The 15,850-nt window shown below is 42.5% G+C and overlaps 1 protein-coding gene across 1 annotated transcript in view; it reads right to left on the bottom strand.

The window, feature by feature from the left end:
- The window catches only part of pcsk5b (proprotein convertase subtilisin/kexin type 5b), a 459,575-nt gene that overhangs the window by 152,012 nt on the left and 291,713 nt on the right, over positions 1 to 15,850 (bottom strand). The window lies entirely within an intron of this gene.

The following is a 15,850-nucleotide window of genomic DNA, read 5'->3' as shown; positions in this document are numbered from 1 at the left end:
TTTGGGAAAATAAACATAATAACCTTGCTCTATTTATCTTGTTAGTTGTAAACATCCTACCATCCCTTTGACAATCAAACAACTCCTTCATTTATCTAAAAATGCAAATTTCATTCACACCTTATCTGTGGAACCTTCATCATCCCTTGTCCATCTCTATTTCAAAAGCCTGCTTTACACCTAACTCTTTTGATAATTTCAACCTTGCAGTCTATCTGATTCTAATTCAATTAAATCAGTCACACTCACACCCATAAGCCTACAATAATATTATGAAAAATATTATAGTTTCATGACAATCACTAGAAGGGAATTGTGTCATGTGATCTAATCGTAGATTCACTTTTGCTTTGAGCAAAGCACACACACAGCTCTGATGTCTTCAATCTTTATGTCTATATATAACTGTTCTCATGTGTCTAGTCGATGTGGGCATCGCTGGCTAGCATTTATTGCCCATCCCTAATTGCTCTTGTTGAGAGGGCATTTTTAAGAGTCAGCCACATTGCTGTGGGTCTGGAGTCACATCTAGGCCAGACCAGGTGAGGATGGCAGATTTCCTTTCCTAAAGGAAGGACATCAGTGAACGAGATGAGTTTTTATGACAATCGTAAACAATGGTTTCATGGCCGTCATTAGACTTTTAATTCTAGATATTTATTGAATTCAAATTTCACCATCTGCCGTGGTCAGATATGAACCTGGGTCCCCAAAGCATTAACCTGGATCTGTGGATTACCAGTCCAGTGACAATACCACTACGCCACCACCTCCCATACCAAGATTTTCTCCACTTCTGCCTTAAGAATATTCAAAGACTCTGGTTCTACTGCCTTTTCAGGAAGAGAGTTCCAAAGACTCATAACCCTCAATGAAAACATTTTGCCTCAGCTCTGTTTAAAATGGGCCACCCCTTATTTTTAAACAGTGACCCCTAGTTTTAGATTTTTCCACAAGAGGAAACATCCTCTCCATGTCCACCCTGTCAAGACCTCTCAGGATCTTATATGTTTCAATCAAGCCGCCTCTTACTCTTCTAAACTCCAGTGGATACAAGGCTAGTCTGTCCAACCTTTCTTCATAAGATGACCCATCCATTCCAGGTATTAGCTTGGTATATAGTGATTTGGAATGCACTGCTTGAAAGGGTGGTGGAAACAGGTTCAGCAATAACTTTCAAAAGGTAACTGGATAATTACATGAAGGGGAAAAGATATTGGAAAAGAGCAGGGGAGTAAAACCAATTGGATAACTCTCCCAAAAAGCCAGAAACAGTTTCAAACACTGGAAAGAAGTATGGTGTACAAAAGTAAGATGCTGTAAATCTGAAACACAAACTGAAAATGCTGAGAATACTCAGCAGGTCAGGCAGCATCCGTGAAGAAAGAAACAGAATTAACATTTCAATTTGATGGCCTTTCATCAAAACTATTATGTTGCTCACGAAACAAAAGGTATCTTTAGTCTGGCATTTGAAGTAACACCAGCGAAACCAAGGTATCCGGTGGAAATGAAAGGAAAGCAGCAGAATGTGAAGAGAAATTAGGGATATTTAAACAAAAAGGAAAATAATGTAAATGTGGTAAATCTGAAAAAAAATGCAGGAACCACACAACAGGTCAATTAACCTCTGTAAAGTGTAAGAGTAGATAATGGCATTTGGCTGTGTAACCCATCTTCTCTTTACAAATCAGGGATGTTGCCTAGTGTATTTCCAGGACTTTGTTTTTATTTCAGATTTTCATTTCTTTTTCTTTTTTTTTGAGGCAGCTGATGTCTGATTAAATTTTGTCAAATAACTTTTCTCCATAGCGTCAGAAAGAGTACAAGGCAGACAGATGTGATTATATGCATCCGTATATAAATCGGTAGACATTCCCTTAAAATAAATAACCTAATTTGTACAAAACTAAATACATCTGGTTCACTGTTCTAATGCCAGAAGATCAGATTATGTACAAGGTAAATGAGATAAATGTCTTAATGTGGGCAGTATATTTCAGCAGGAAGGGCCAGGTTTTGTCTGAGTAGAATTATACCAGTTAAAAGAATACATTGCTGTTGTACAAATTGAACGTTTTCCCACAGAATTGAAGGCTTTCCCAAGAAGCTTCAAAATGGGATTTCTACTCCAGTATATCAGGAATATAACTGTCAGTAACATGCAGAATCCATTAGGAAAGATAAAATGTGTTGATAAAACAGATCTTGAAAACATAATTTTTTGAAAACTAATGCTTACAAAGGTGACATGTATGGGTACCAAGGTATTTAAACAATAGGTTAATTCTAAAGTCAGAGAAAAAAAAAATTATTTCTTAACTAAAACTATTACAGTGAAATCTTGTTACCTCCAGGCTATTCCAATGCTCTTCTCACTGGTTTCCCAAATTCCGCCACCTGTAAATTTGAGCTCATCCAAATTCTGCCGCTCACATACTAACTTGCACCATGTCGAGATCTCAGAACAGCCCATTGTCGCTGACCTGCAATGGTTTTCAGTCTAGCAAAGCCTAGAGTTTAACATTCTGATCTGCGTTCAACTTCCCACATGGCCTTGCCCCTCTCTTTCCCTGTAACCTCCTCCAGTTTACAACCCTTCAAGACCTCTGCATTCCTCCAATTCTGTCCTCATGTGCAACACCGATTTCCTTCATCTCATCATATGCAGCCATGTGTTCAGCTACCAATAGGGAATTCCCTCCCTAAACTAATCCACCTCTTTACTTCCCTCCTTTCATTTAAAATGCTTCTTAAAACCCAACTCTCACCTGCCTTAATATCACCTTCTGTGGTTCAGTATGAAATTTTGTTTGGTGACGCTCCTGTGAAAGAGCCTTAGGACCTCTAAGTACATTAGTGATGCTATCAGAAGTTAGTGTTGCATCAGAATTCATTAATCAGTTATTTCCAACTGTCAAATTTTGCTTCCCAAACCCAGAACCCATTTGAGACAAAGTTATGACGAATCATTATTGTGATTGGTGCAGTTCCTTTGTAATCATTACTTTTGTGGTAGTTCACATTGCTGAAAGACCATTAGTTGACACATTGCTAATTTATAGGATTTAGCATTTGAACAGGGGAAGGATAGTTTTAGCTGAAGAGCCAGCAACAACATGATGTGATAAATAGTCTCCTTCTCTCCTGGTACTTTATTGCTAAAGTCCTAGACCCAGAATATGGACTGGATTTTCCCTGCCTTGTGGAGATGGAGGCAGCAGGGTGGGTGTGGGAAAGTAGGAGGGGGCCGTATTGGGACCGGCCCAGGATGCAATCCCGCCACTGGGCAAGTTTCCCAGCACCACGGAGGCAGGTAGCCAATTAAGATGTTTGAAACCCCAAATAGGGGCTATTTTGTGGCCAACTGGTCATTTTTGCCACCAGTGGAGCGGAACCCCACCCACCACATGTGGAGACTGCCTCTCTGCTGCAGGCCAGGGTGGGGGGTACGGGGGTGGTGGTGGGGCATTGGACCTGGAGGCTCCAGCCCCCCATTGATATGGCCTCAAGCATGAAAGGCTGCAATCGTGATCGATCCTGATCCAGCAGAGGATCCTTCCCTCTTGATTGACCTACTGGTCTTGATCTTGTTTATTCCTTCACTGCTGTGTAGGCCAGCGAGGATGTTTCCATGCTGAGGCATCCTTGCAATCTTCAACCTGCCTCAGCAGTGCCCGCTGCTGCTGAAGTTCTAGAGCTACCAACCCTCCGATTGGCTGGCAGCATCGAGAGTCCACCCATGGGAAAATCTATCCCTACGTTTCAATGTGTGCACATTGCTAATGGTACTTTTAATGCTTACTGTAAACAGTGGAGCAGTAAACAGTTGATCAAACAGAACTTATTCAAAAGCAGAAAATTGCAGATGCCGGAAATCTAAAGTAAAAACAGAAAATGCTGGAAATACTCAGCTGGTCTGGCAGCATCTAAAGAGAGAGAACTAGAGTTAACCTTTCAGGTCAATGACCTTTCATCAGATTTCCAACTTTTTCCAGCTCCAACAGGATTTAAGCAAATACAGAGGTAGGGGCAGAAAGGAGGGGTGAAGACCAAAAGGGAGAGTCTGTGTTAAGGTGGGAGGCAGGAAAGATTAAATGACAAAATGAATGTGGTAGAAGGGAGATGGTGTTGGGGCAATTAAAGAAACAAAAGATGGGTCTAGAGGAGGTGTATATGGAAATGCTGTAAAAGAATCGTTACTAGTAGCTGTTGCCCAAAAACAAAACAAAACAAAAAACAGGTTATGATCTGAAGGTATAGCCTCTCCTGCTATCAAGGGTCATGTGATATTATTGACGGCTCCGACAAATGAGCCCTAGGTGCAGGCAATCTGGAGGTGGGGCTTCCTGACGAGAGTCCTGATTGAGATTGTAGCATCTGAAAAGCTGTCTGTAATAAAATTCATGGGCTGAATTTCTACCGTGCCCAGCCCGACTGAGCATAAAATGACGCGCGATGACGTCGGGTGAGCAACCCGAGGTCATCACACACTCGTGCGGTATTTCAGTCAGCGGGCGCACGCCGGAGTCAGCAGTGCCCCCGCCAACAATTAAAAGGCCCATTAAGGCCATTAAAAAGGTAATTAAAAGAAATTTTTTGCTGCCTGTCCAACCTTATGGATGGCGGGCAGGCAAAAACATCAGGCGACCTTTGCATTTTTTTGGAAACCTCATCCCTGGGTTGGATGAGTTTCCAGCAGCAAATAAAAATTTGAAAATCTAATTACTAACGCGTCCCTGCTTGTGTGACAGAGTTACATGAGGCGACATGTTTTATAAAATTTTTAACATCCTTACTTTTTATTTCGAAAACTGTTCATCTCCCTAAGGCAGCTGCTCTGTGCCTCAGGTAGATTTTCAAGTGCACACTCGCGAAGTTCGCGTTCGGCCTCCTCCCCAACGCCCGCCACAGGCAGCGGTGAGCGCTGCCGCTCGCGTTTCACGCTGGGCAGTCGGCTTCCCGAATGCCCTGCCCGTCATCGCCAAGCCGACTCGACATGAGCAAAACTCTTCCCCATCTGTTTCTTGTTGAAACCTGTCCAGTCCGTCAAGTTGTTACATTTGATGACGAGGATAAATTAGCTCCGATGCTACATCTTGCCTTGTTAACATGAGCACACTGAATCTTGAAAAAAGACTACTCACCAGTCAAGCCACTCTTCGGCAGAATCAATCCTTACAACGCAACTATGGAAGACTGGAGCCAGCTTGTAGAGTGCCTCGGATTTTATTTCGCAGCGAATGAAATTACCATAGAGGAAAAGCAGAAAACCATCCTTTTGAGTGTATGTGGTACCAGGACCTACAATTCCATCCACAGCCTGATGGCCCTGAATGCGCCAAATTCTAACTCCTTTAAAGAATTAGTGGACCTCATGAAAACGCATTTCCAGCTAAATCCATCTGTAATAATGCAGTGTTTTCAGTTTAATTCCAGAGTTAGGCCCCCAGGAGAGTCCATCGCAATCTATGTAGCAAAGCTAAAGCAGTTGACAGAACACTGCGACTTTGGGCACACACTAAATGATATGCTGCGGGACTGATTAGCTTGTAGAGTTCAGGACGATGCCATTCAGCAGCATTTACTCGCAGAGGTCGACATCAACTTTAAGCGCGCCATGGAAATATCACTCGCCATGGAAAGTGCTGCAAGAGACTCGTGGGCTTTGCAACATAAACAATGTGGCATCATTCTTCATGTGTAGCAGGAACCTACCGCCGGCCGTAGCGCAAAAACCAGAGACACAGCAGTGAAGCAATGTCCACTGTCAGAAACACGAAAAGGCCTAGTAGAAACACATCAACAACAACTCCAAGGTTAATCTGTTATAGATGTGGGGGTGACCACGTACTGGACACCTGCAGATTCAAGGAGGCAGGATGCCGTTACTGCCATAATGAAGGTCACATAGTAAGGCAATGCAGGGCAAATTCGAAACAGCCTGTAAAGCAGCAAACCAACATGATTGAATTGAAAAATGCAACAGAACCTGAAGCTGCCGATTACAATATCTTTTCCCTGTACGTCAGCACTGTAAAACCGATCCTATCACTGTCACAATCCAAGTTAATGGGAAGCCACTAATAATGGAGTTGGAAACAGGAGCCTCAATCACAGTGGTGGGACAGCATGCATTTAAGTACCTAAATGAAGGAACCCAGCCACTGAATTTGGAGAGGACAACTGTTAAATTGAAGACATACACTGGAGAATCTATTCAGGTAAAGGGCATCGCCACAATACCAGTGTCTTATAGGCAACAAACAGCTCAGCTTCCAGTGATCATAGTGACAGGAGAAGGACCTAGTCTTCTGGGCTGAGACTGGTTAAAGAAAATCAAGCTTTACCGGTCTGAAATATTTCATCTGAAAACAGGAGGAGTGCCTGAACTGCTAAGGAAATACGACAGTGTATTTTGTGACAAATTAGGGAAGTTAAAAGGCTTGTAAGCAAACTATATGTGGACCCTGTGGGAATTATGATTTTATTTAGTGTGTAAAGAGAGGGCATGAAAAAAGATTAGCAAGTAAAGTTAAAGATAACCCAAAGATGTTTTACCAATACATTAATGCTAAAAGGTTAGTTAAGGAAAAAGAGGGACCTGTCAGAGATGAAGATGGAAACTTGTGTGTAGATGCAGAAGCTGTGGGAAGGGTTTTGAATTAATATTTTGTCTCGTGTTTACAAAAGAAAGGGAGGATGTAGATATAGTAGTCCAGGAGGAACACTGTGAGATATTGGATGGGATAGTTATAAAGAGAGAGGAAGTACTCGAAGGGTTGAAATCCTTGAAAGTTGATAAGTCACCAGGGCCAGATGGATTGTTTCTGAGGCTGCTGAAGGAAGTCAGGGAGGAGGTAGCAGATGCTCTGAGGATGATTTTCCAATCTTCACTAGATACAGGGGAGGTACCGGAGGACTGGAGAGATGCAAACGTAGTTCCATTGTTTAAAAAGGGATCAAAGGAAATGCCAAACAATTATAGGCCAGTTAGCCTTATATCAATGGTGAGCAAATTAGTAGAATCAATCCAGGGAGATAGGATTAACTGTTATGTGGGAAGGCATCGACTAGTCAGGGATGGTCAGCATGGATTTGTTAAAGGAAGGTCTTGCCTCACAAATTTGATTGAATTCTTTGAGGAAGTGACAAGAAGGGTTGATGAAGGTAGTGCAGTAGATGTTGTGTACATGGATTTTAGCAAGGCATTTGACAAGGTCCCACATGGCAGATTGGTCAGGAAAGTAAAAGCCCATGGGATTCAGGGTAATGTGGCAAACTGGATAAAAGGTTGGCTTTGTAACAGGAAACAAAGGGTAATGGTCGATGGATGCCCTTGCAAATGGAAAGTTGTCTCAAGTGGTGTTCCACAGGGCTCGGTGTTGGGACCCTTGCTGTTTGTGTTATATATTAACGATTTGGACGTGAACGTGGGGGGCACGATTGGGAAATTTGCAGATGACACAAAGATTGCCCGAGTAGTGGATAGTGTAGAGGATAGCCATAATCTCCAAAACAATATAGATGGGTTGGTGGAGTGGACGGTAAAGTGGCAGATGGATTTTAACATAGAGAAGTGTGAGGTCATACATTTAGGGAGATCAAACAGTTACAGGGATTACACAATAAATGGGAACATACTAAGAGGGGTAGATGAAGTGAGAGATCTTGGCTTACACGTACACAGGTCCCTGAAGGCAGCAGTTCAAGTAGACAAGGTTGTAAAGAAGGCATATGGAATTCTCTCCTTCATTGGCAGAGGTATAGAATATAAAGGTAAGGATATAATGTTGGAACTGTATAAAACACTGGTGAGGCCACGACTGGAATATTGTGTGCCATTCTGGCCACCACATTTCAGGAAGGACGTAATAGCTCTGGAGAGAGTGCAGAGGAGGTTTACAAGAATGTTGCCAGGGTTAGAAAAGTGTAGCTACAAGGAGAGATTGGATAGGTTGGGATTATTTTCCTTAGAACAAAGAAGGCTGAGAGGTGACTTGATTGAGGTGTACAAAATTATGGGGGGAATAAATAGAGTGGACAGTGTAAAATTGTTTCCCTTGGTGGAGAATTCTAGAACCAGGGGGCATAGATTCAAGTTAAGTGGCAAAAGGTGTAGGGGGGACATGAGGAAGAACTTTTTTAAGCAGAGGGTAGTGGGTGTCTGGAACTCGCTGCCCAGGTTGGCGGTAGAGGCAGAAACTCTAAACTCTTTTAAAAAGTACCTGGATCTGCACCTTAAATGCTTTAAAATGGGCCGGGTGCAGGAAGGTGGGATTAGAAAGGGCACCTGGGTGTCCTTAGGTTGGCACAGATAAGATGGGCCAAATGGCCTCCTTCTGTCCTGTAACTTTTCTATGGTTCTATGGTAATATACCTTTCCGTATAATGCTTGTTAAGGAAATCACATGAACTTTAGTAACCAATAGGAAAGTAGCGCAGGATACCTCTGTAGTTGGTAGTTAGTAATGTAGAGATAGAGTCTGAAGTGAAAGCACACATGTAGTTGCTGCTGAGTACCTTTGTAAATAAACTAAAAGTTTCCATCTAAGAAGTGTCTGATCAACTCTATCAATAGTACCAACTTGGCTACCTTTCACAACAAACTGACGATGAGGATAAAACAAGTTTAATAAAAGAAATCAAGTGAAATGAAATCAGCACTGCACCTCACCCAGTAATTGTAAGTAGAAGCTTCATTCAAATTGAAGAAGTAATTCCCTCTCAGAATGCCGCAATTCGGAAGAATTGATCCTTTCAATCCAGCTACGGACGATTGGTCTCATAACATTGAATGTCTCACATTCTTTTTCCAAGTGAATGAGGTTATGGGGGAAGAGGAGAGGCGAACAATCCTCTTAAGTGGGAATAAAACCTATGGCTTGATTCGATGTTTGACAGCACCCAATGCCTCAGATTTGAAAAATGTTGATGAATTGGTGGACCAGGTGAAGGGTCATTATCAACTAAAGCCCTTAGCAACGATGCAAAGGTTCAAGTTTAACTCGAGAAATAGAGCCCTGGAGGAGACAGTTGCATGCTATGTGGCAAGTTTGAAGCAGTAAACAGAACATTGTGAGTTTGGTACATCTCTAAACAACATGCTCAGATATTGTTTAGTGTGTTTAGTAATGAGGACACAATTCAGAAGAGATCAATGTCCAAAGCAAATTAGGATTTCAAGAAGGCACCAGAGATAGCACTGGCCATGGAAAGCACAGTGAGAGATTCAAAATGGCGCCGGCCTCCACATCAGCTGGGAAACCCCAGCCAAAAAGGGCGCAAAAATGCAAGACTCTGCTGAGAAGCGAGAAACAGGCCTCCCTAGTGAAAATAAGAAAAATGACTCAGCAGTGAAAACAAAGAACAATTTCAATAGAGGTGGAAACAAGTAGTCTTTTAACAATTGGCAGTTTAAAAAAATTCGAATGTTATTATTGTCACAGAAAGGGGCATATAATGAGACAGTTCAAGGAAAGATTCAAGCAGGCTTTTAAACAAAAGAAAAAACCCAGTGAGATCTACAATTTGGAAGAGCCTGAAACAACAAATTCAGATATTTACTCATCGTTTAATCTGAAAGTTGGAAAGACAGAACCAATATTTGTAACAGTGAAAGTAAATAGCAAACCTGTTAGAATGTAAGTTTACACAGGAACTTCCACTACAGTAATTGGGGAACATACCTTCAGATATCTGAATAATGGGGAACATCAATTAAATTTAGAAGAAACAACTGCCCAATTAAAAACATACACGGGTGAAGACATTCAAGTCAGAGGCTTAAGTATCTGTCCATTATGGAAGCCAATCGGCAAAAACTACCAGTTTTTTATTGAGAGTCAGAGGAGCAAGCCTCCTAGGGTGAAGTTGACTAAGGGAAATCAACCTTGAGTGGCCACTGAGATTCCAAAAGGAAGCTGGAAGCTTCCTATTAGTACCCAATAGGAAAATAGTGCGGGCTACCTCTGTAGTTAGTAGTTTGGGAAAGGAGTGTGTAAGGACTCAACATCCTGAAGAAACGCAGGCTGTCTTAAGCCAAAACATGAATGAACAACAGAAGTAACTCGAAGAGACCATGCTCAATGACAGAGTTCCAGACGAGGTGACCAACCTCTGAAAAAAAAAGAAAATCTGCTGAAAGACCTTCACACACGACATGATTCCCTCAGGCCTAAGTTTGTACCCCTGGAAAAGTACAAAGGGAAACAGAAAGAATTCAGCACTTCTCTGAATAAACTGAAGGGTGAGTTGGCAGAGAAGACACAACAATGCTCAATTTTCCAGGAGGCAGTAAACAAATACAAAAAAGAGATGGAAGAGCTGAAGAATCAGCTAAATGAAGCCAAAGAGGCTTTGGAGGCAAAAGTCGCAGGATTTCCTAAGAAGCAGACACATGTTGACATTTTGGGAGATTCAACCACTGAGCTCACTCAAGTCGAGCTTGCATCCGAGAGTAGTCTGGCCAATATTGAAGTCAAAAAGAAAGCCGAGATTAATGTCAGTGCTAGAAAGAAGAAGGCACGTAGATCGAAGACACAGAAACACAAATAAGGCTTTAATCCTGGCAGCATACGAGTACGCTTTTGTAGGTAGGCCTGGAAATCAAATCGCAAACACCGATGCACTTAGCCATTTTCCTTTACAAGAAAATGATAAGGACATCCGAGTTCCACAGGAACTTGTTTTACTGTTAAATTTCTTAGCTTCCTCGCCAGTATGCGCTCAACAGGTCAGAGATTGGACAAGTCAAGACCCAGTCCTACCTCAAGTACGAGAAAAAGTGCATCATGGTTGGTCACAAGAGCCCGTATCTGATGAAATGAAACTGTACTTCAACAGAAGACATGAAATAACCAGCCAGGATGGCACCTTATTGTGGGGAGCATGAGTGATAGTTCCTCCAAAGCGAAGGGAGCCACTTTTAATTGAACGACACAGCGCACATCCAGGAACATACCGAATGAAGAGCATGGCTCACAGTTACCTATGGTGGCCTGGGGTGGATGGTGAAAGAGAGTTTAGTGAAGAATTGTGTGCAATGTCAGCAACTGCAAAAGTTGTCTTCAATAGCTCTGTTACACCCTTGGGATTGGCCAGAAAGACCATGGGTGTGGTTACACATTAACTATGTTGAACCTTTCATGGGAACAATGTTTCTGCTCATTGTCGATGCCCACTCAAAATGGATGGACACATATGAGTTGAAGCCACCAACGTTGACTGCTACAATTGAGAAGCTGCGTCAAAGTTTTCCCATTAATGGACGACCAGAAGTAATCATTTTTGATAATGATATGGCATTTACGAGTGCTGCGTTTCAATGGGTTATCAGCCTCAACAGTATCACTCATGTAAAAACTTTACCGTGCCACCCTTCCCCAAATGGACTGGCCAAGAGGGCGGTTCAAACATTCAAGGCAGGCATAAAGAAGCTAACTGGAGATTCCTTTGCAACCAAGCTAGCACGCTTTCTTTTCCATTATAGGACCACCCCTCACATAACAATAGGTGACACACCTGCGGAGTTATTGATGAAATGCCGTCTCAGGATGAGATTGAGCTTAATAATGCCAAATTTAGCGGGGGGAGGTGGAAAGGAGTCAGGGAAGCTAGAAAACTAGACACAACTGGCATAGTGGTGAAAGGAAATTTACAGTGGGTATACGTAAAGAACTTCGGAGAAGGACCAAAGAGGTTACCAGGTAAAATAAGTGCAGTGACTGGACCCCTATCTTACCACGTGGAGGTGGAAGGCTGAGTCAAATAGAGACATGTGGATCATCTAATGAAGAGAGAACCAGATCACCAAGAATTGATTCTACCAGTGTTCAAGACCGGGTTAGCGTTTCCTGTTGAGGATACTCAACCCAGCACAGACATGTCTGATGTTCCTGTAAGAGTTGAGGATACAGAGCTGCAGGTGTCCACCGAAGCACCTGATGTTCAGGCAAGTCTGGAAAAGGAGGTTCCTGACAAAGCACCTGAAATTGTAGAGTGAGATGCTCTACATGCCTAAGGAAATTACCTAAAAGACTGAACTTGTAAATTACTTACCAGTGTAAATATTTTGTTACCTTGAGAAAATTGTTCTTAGATATAAAATGTATACCCGAGTAAAGGGGGAGGAGGGATGTGGTAATTATGGTTTTATTTAGTGTGTAATATACCTTCAAGAATAATGCTTGTTAAGGAAGATCACATGATCTTTAGTACCCAGTAGGAGAGGAGCATGGGCCACCGCTGTAGTTAGTAGTGTAGAGATAAAGTTTGAAGTGTAAGTACATGTTTAGTTGCTGCTGAGTACCTTTGTAAATAAACTCAAAGTTTCCACCTAAGAAGTGTCTGCTGATCAATTCTGTCAATAGTACCAACTTGGCCACCTCTCACAGCAGATCCTCAGGCGACACCATATTTCTTTAAGGCCAGACTGTGCCTTATAGATTGAAGGAGAAGGTGGATGCAGATCTGTGCCGATTAGAAAAGCTGGGCATCATCCAACCTGTCCAGTTCTCGGAATGGGCAGTACCCATAGTCCCAGTGGTTAAGCCTGACCGAAGCATACGCTTTCGTGGGGACTATAAATTAAACAAGGCAGCCAAACTAGATAATTATCCCATTCCAAGGATAAATGACTTTTATGTAAAGCTAGCTGGAGGCAGATCCTATACAAAACTAGATATGAGCCATGCTTACCAACAATTAGACAGGGGCAACTGAGACTGAACACTGGCCAATCTGGAGGAGGTGCTAAGAAGATTCATGGAAGCTGGCGTATGATTAAACAAAGAAAAATGTACATTTCAAGCACCAGAAATTACTTACCTGGGTCACAGGGTGGACGCTATGGATTTATATCCAGTAGAAGAGAAAGTTTGGGCAATAAAAGATGCGCCCTTGCCATCCAATGTAACGGAACTCAAGTCTTTCCAGGGTATGATCAACCACTATAGCCACTTCTTGCCAAACTTATCAACCGTGTTGGCACCATTGCATTTGTTGTTAAAAAAGAACCACCATTGATCGTGGAATTCACAGCAGGAAGAAGCCTTTGTATTTAATTATCAACAATTGAGAGGCCTGCAGCTCAAAATGTAAAACAGTGGAATGTCGCTGGCTTTCAAACTATTTAGAAAGTGAGAAGGAAGGACTGACAGGTAGAAAGAAACACGGCATTGTACAAAAAAATTATAAGAATTAATTATTCCGTCAAATTATCAAATCTGCATTTGTTTGTTTCTTCGCAAAATAATAATCTTGCAGTCATCACTGCATATCTGAAAATGTAAAGGAAAAATATATATTTCTTCACTAGCTACTGTTTATTTAGTTTCCTATGCAAAGAAAATGTAAAATTAATCTTTGAAAAATTATGCATTCAAGGCTTTGGTGCCATAAATCCAAAAGACTCATTTTATTACTCTCACAAGCCAGTTGTGATCTTCACCTCATCCAAATTGCTAGTCTCAGAAGTAGATGTTTTAAGCTGGTTGGTGCCTACACCTTGCGGTGCATCGTGGGTGCTTGTTAGGTAGTCAGAGTGTGGAGTCATGTCACTGCTCCTCCTGTCTTCACAAAAGAAAAAATTGCCAGCCATTTCCTGTGAGATCTAAGTGCGGAATTTAATGCCCTCCTTCAAGGAGAGTTTGGAGGCAAGGGGTATTTAATTGAGCTAGAGGGGTTGGCGGGGAAATTGGTGACCCTGCCAATTTCCCATGTTCTCCTCGATTAAGTTTGGGACAGGAAGGTTCATGGGCGGCCTTCCTACCCCGTGTCAAGTTGGAAATGAATGCCCATTAAAGGGCCCCATCCTGCTGCCGCTGGTATTCAACCAGTGGCGGATAGACAGTCACCACATGGGAAGCCCGAAAAGCAACCTTGTTGAGTCCCTTGTTTAAAAGGCACTCAATGCCTAATCAAGGAACCTGGCATCAGGGAGGTAGGGGAGGCCACTCAGAGCCAACTAATGCCTTTTCTTCCGACGATCCACCACCTTCGAGTCAGTGACATCATCCTCATGACCACATCCCATCCTCACTCGTGTCTTGGGTCCCACACTGATCTTGGGCCTCAGGTGGGTGCATCACTAACAGCTACCACCATTCCCCAGATTGCGCTGATGGTGATGAGGAGCTGCTGGCCTCTGATTTGCCGGCAGACTCTTGGGGGGCAGGGATCTTTTCCCATTCATACTTCCTGTCACCTTCAAGGAAATACGGTCTTTGTTGTTCCATTGCTGGTTGACTGACTGAATTAAGATGACACTATTAATACTGATACTGGATAGAGTGCTCCATTTTTATCACACTCATTACCTCCCTTCTTAATACAGTATGTGGTTTGTTAAACACAAGCTTGGTATCACCTAACCATTACTGTTTGCTTTATCTTCCTTGCTTTCTTACTCTTAACCTGGATGTCCTATACCGATGGCCTCAGCCATTCTCTTAGGATTCTGTTTTTTAAAAAAGTTACTATATACATATACACACATAGAAATCATGCACATCTATTTGATTTACAGAGGTGCTTGAAAATTAGCTGGCAAGCTTTGGGAGGATCGATCATTCCTCCAGAGGGCCACATTCTAGACTAACTGACATGTCAGTCATAAAAGAACTGATCTTAGTTGCACTGTGAGGAGAAGGCCTAATGGTTTTGTATTAGTACAGTGAACAGGCTGAATAGAGTCAAACTGCTCCACTGCCAATGCCAGACAAACTGCGTAGTGGTTTCAATGAAGTTGCATCACTCTGTGCTGTGGTATATGCATAGTATCGTGGACATTTCCCGTGCCTTCATAAAGTAGGTATACAGCCACCTCCAACATATTCTCTGCATACAGTGGAGTTCTGCATGAGCAGTGCCCACCAGTAGCAGGTAATGTGACCCTTGTACACAGCAAATTGTAGAATGCAATCCAGAGATAAGCCCATGAAACATTAAAACAAATATCAGGCCCTCCTGCTGTTTCAGAACTTAATAGAGATGGGCTTTTGGAGTAGGGAACTTGCAATTGAGATCTTCCTGGTAGTTGTGTTCATATTGCGGCCAAACAGGTTGAGTAAATCCTACCAACACATGCCAATGGTAGGTGGTAAGAGCAGAAGTGAATCCTGATCAGCCTGATCATCTGCGATAGAAAGAAAATTGGAGCCTCTACCATCACTATCCATAGCTCCAGACTACAACATGCATGTAAAAATGTACATTTCCACAGCAATTATGACTCCTTGGGGGGGGGCCAGTTGGCTTAGTTTGCCGGATGGCCGGTGTGGTTCAGATTGGTGCCTACAGCAAGGGGTTCAATCCCCGTTCTGGCTCGGGTGGATCCAGGACCTGCCTCCTTGCCCTACCCATGGTGAAGGTTGTGACGCTATGAGTTGGACCTGCCTTCAGGCAGAGAACTGAAGAAGAGGAGATCTTCCTGGTCTGTGAGGCTCAGTTGTGATAGAGTTCACAAGGTCAGGGAAGCCTGGACAATGTTTTTACAACAGGAGTTTTGCAAAAAGCAGCCAAACACTTATTAACTTGCTGCAGATACGCCAAACAACTCGGTGCATATATATTTTCATTGAACTTACACAAGACTAAATATTATAAGCATGTCTTGCTAGTATAAGCATGTATTGCTATTTTTGTCTTCATATCGATAAAACAGATACCATATATTATCATCACTTACCAAACTCTGCAGTAAATTTGGATATTGAGGTGCTGTTGTCATCACCTTGCAGCTTGAGCAGGCACAGCCAAGATTTCTCTGCTGTCCTGTGAAGCTGAATTGCAATCCCAATTGTGCTGCAGTTTCTCTCTTTCAATTCTTTTTAGTTTATCTCCTTCAATA

This window comes from Cetorhinus maximus, chromosome 2, assembly GCF_964194155.1.
Source record: "Cetorhinus maximus chromosome 2, sCetMax3.hap1.1, whole genome shotgun sequence".
Classification (NCBI taxonomy): Eukaryota; Metazoa; Chordata; class Chondrichthyes; order Lamniformes; family Cetorhinidae; genus Cetorhinus; species Cetorhinus maximus.
The sequence above is the reverse complement of the archived record's forward strand: the minus strand, read 5'-3'. Positions and strand labels throughout refer to the sequence as shown.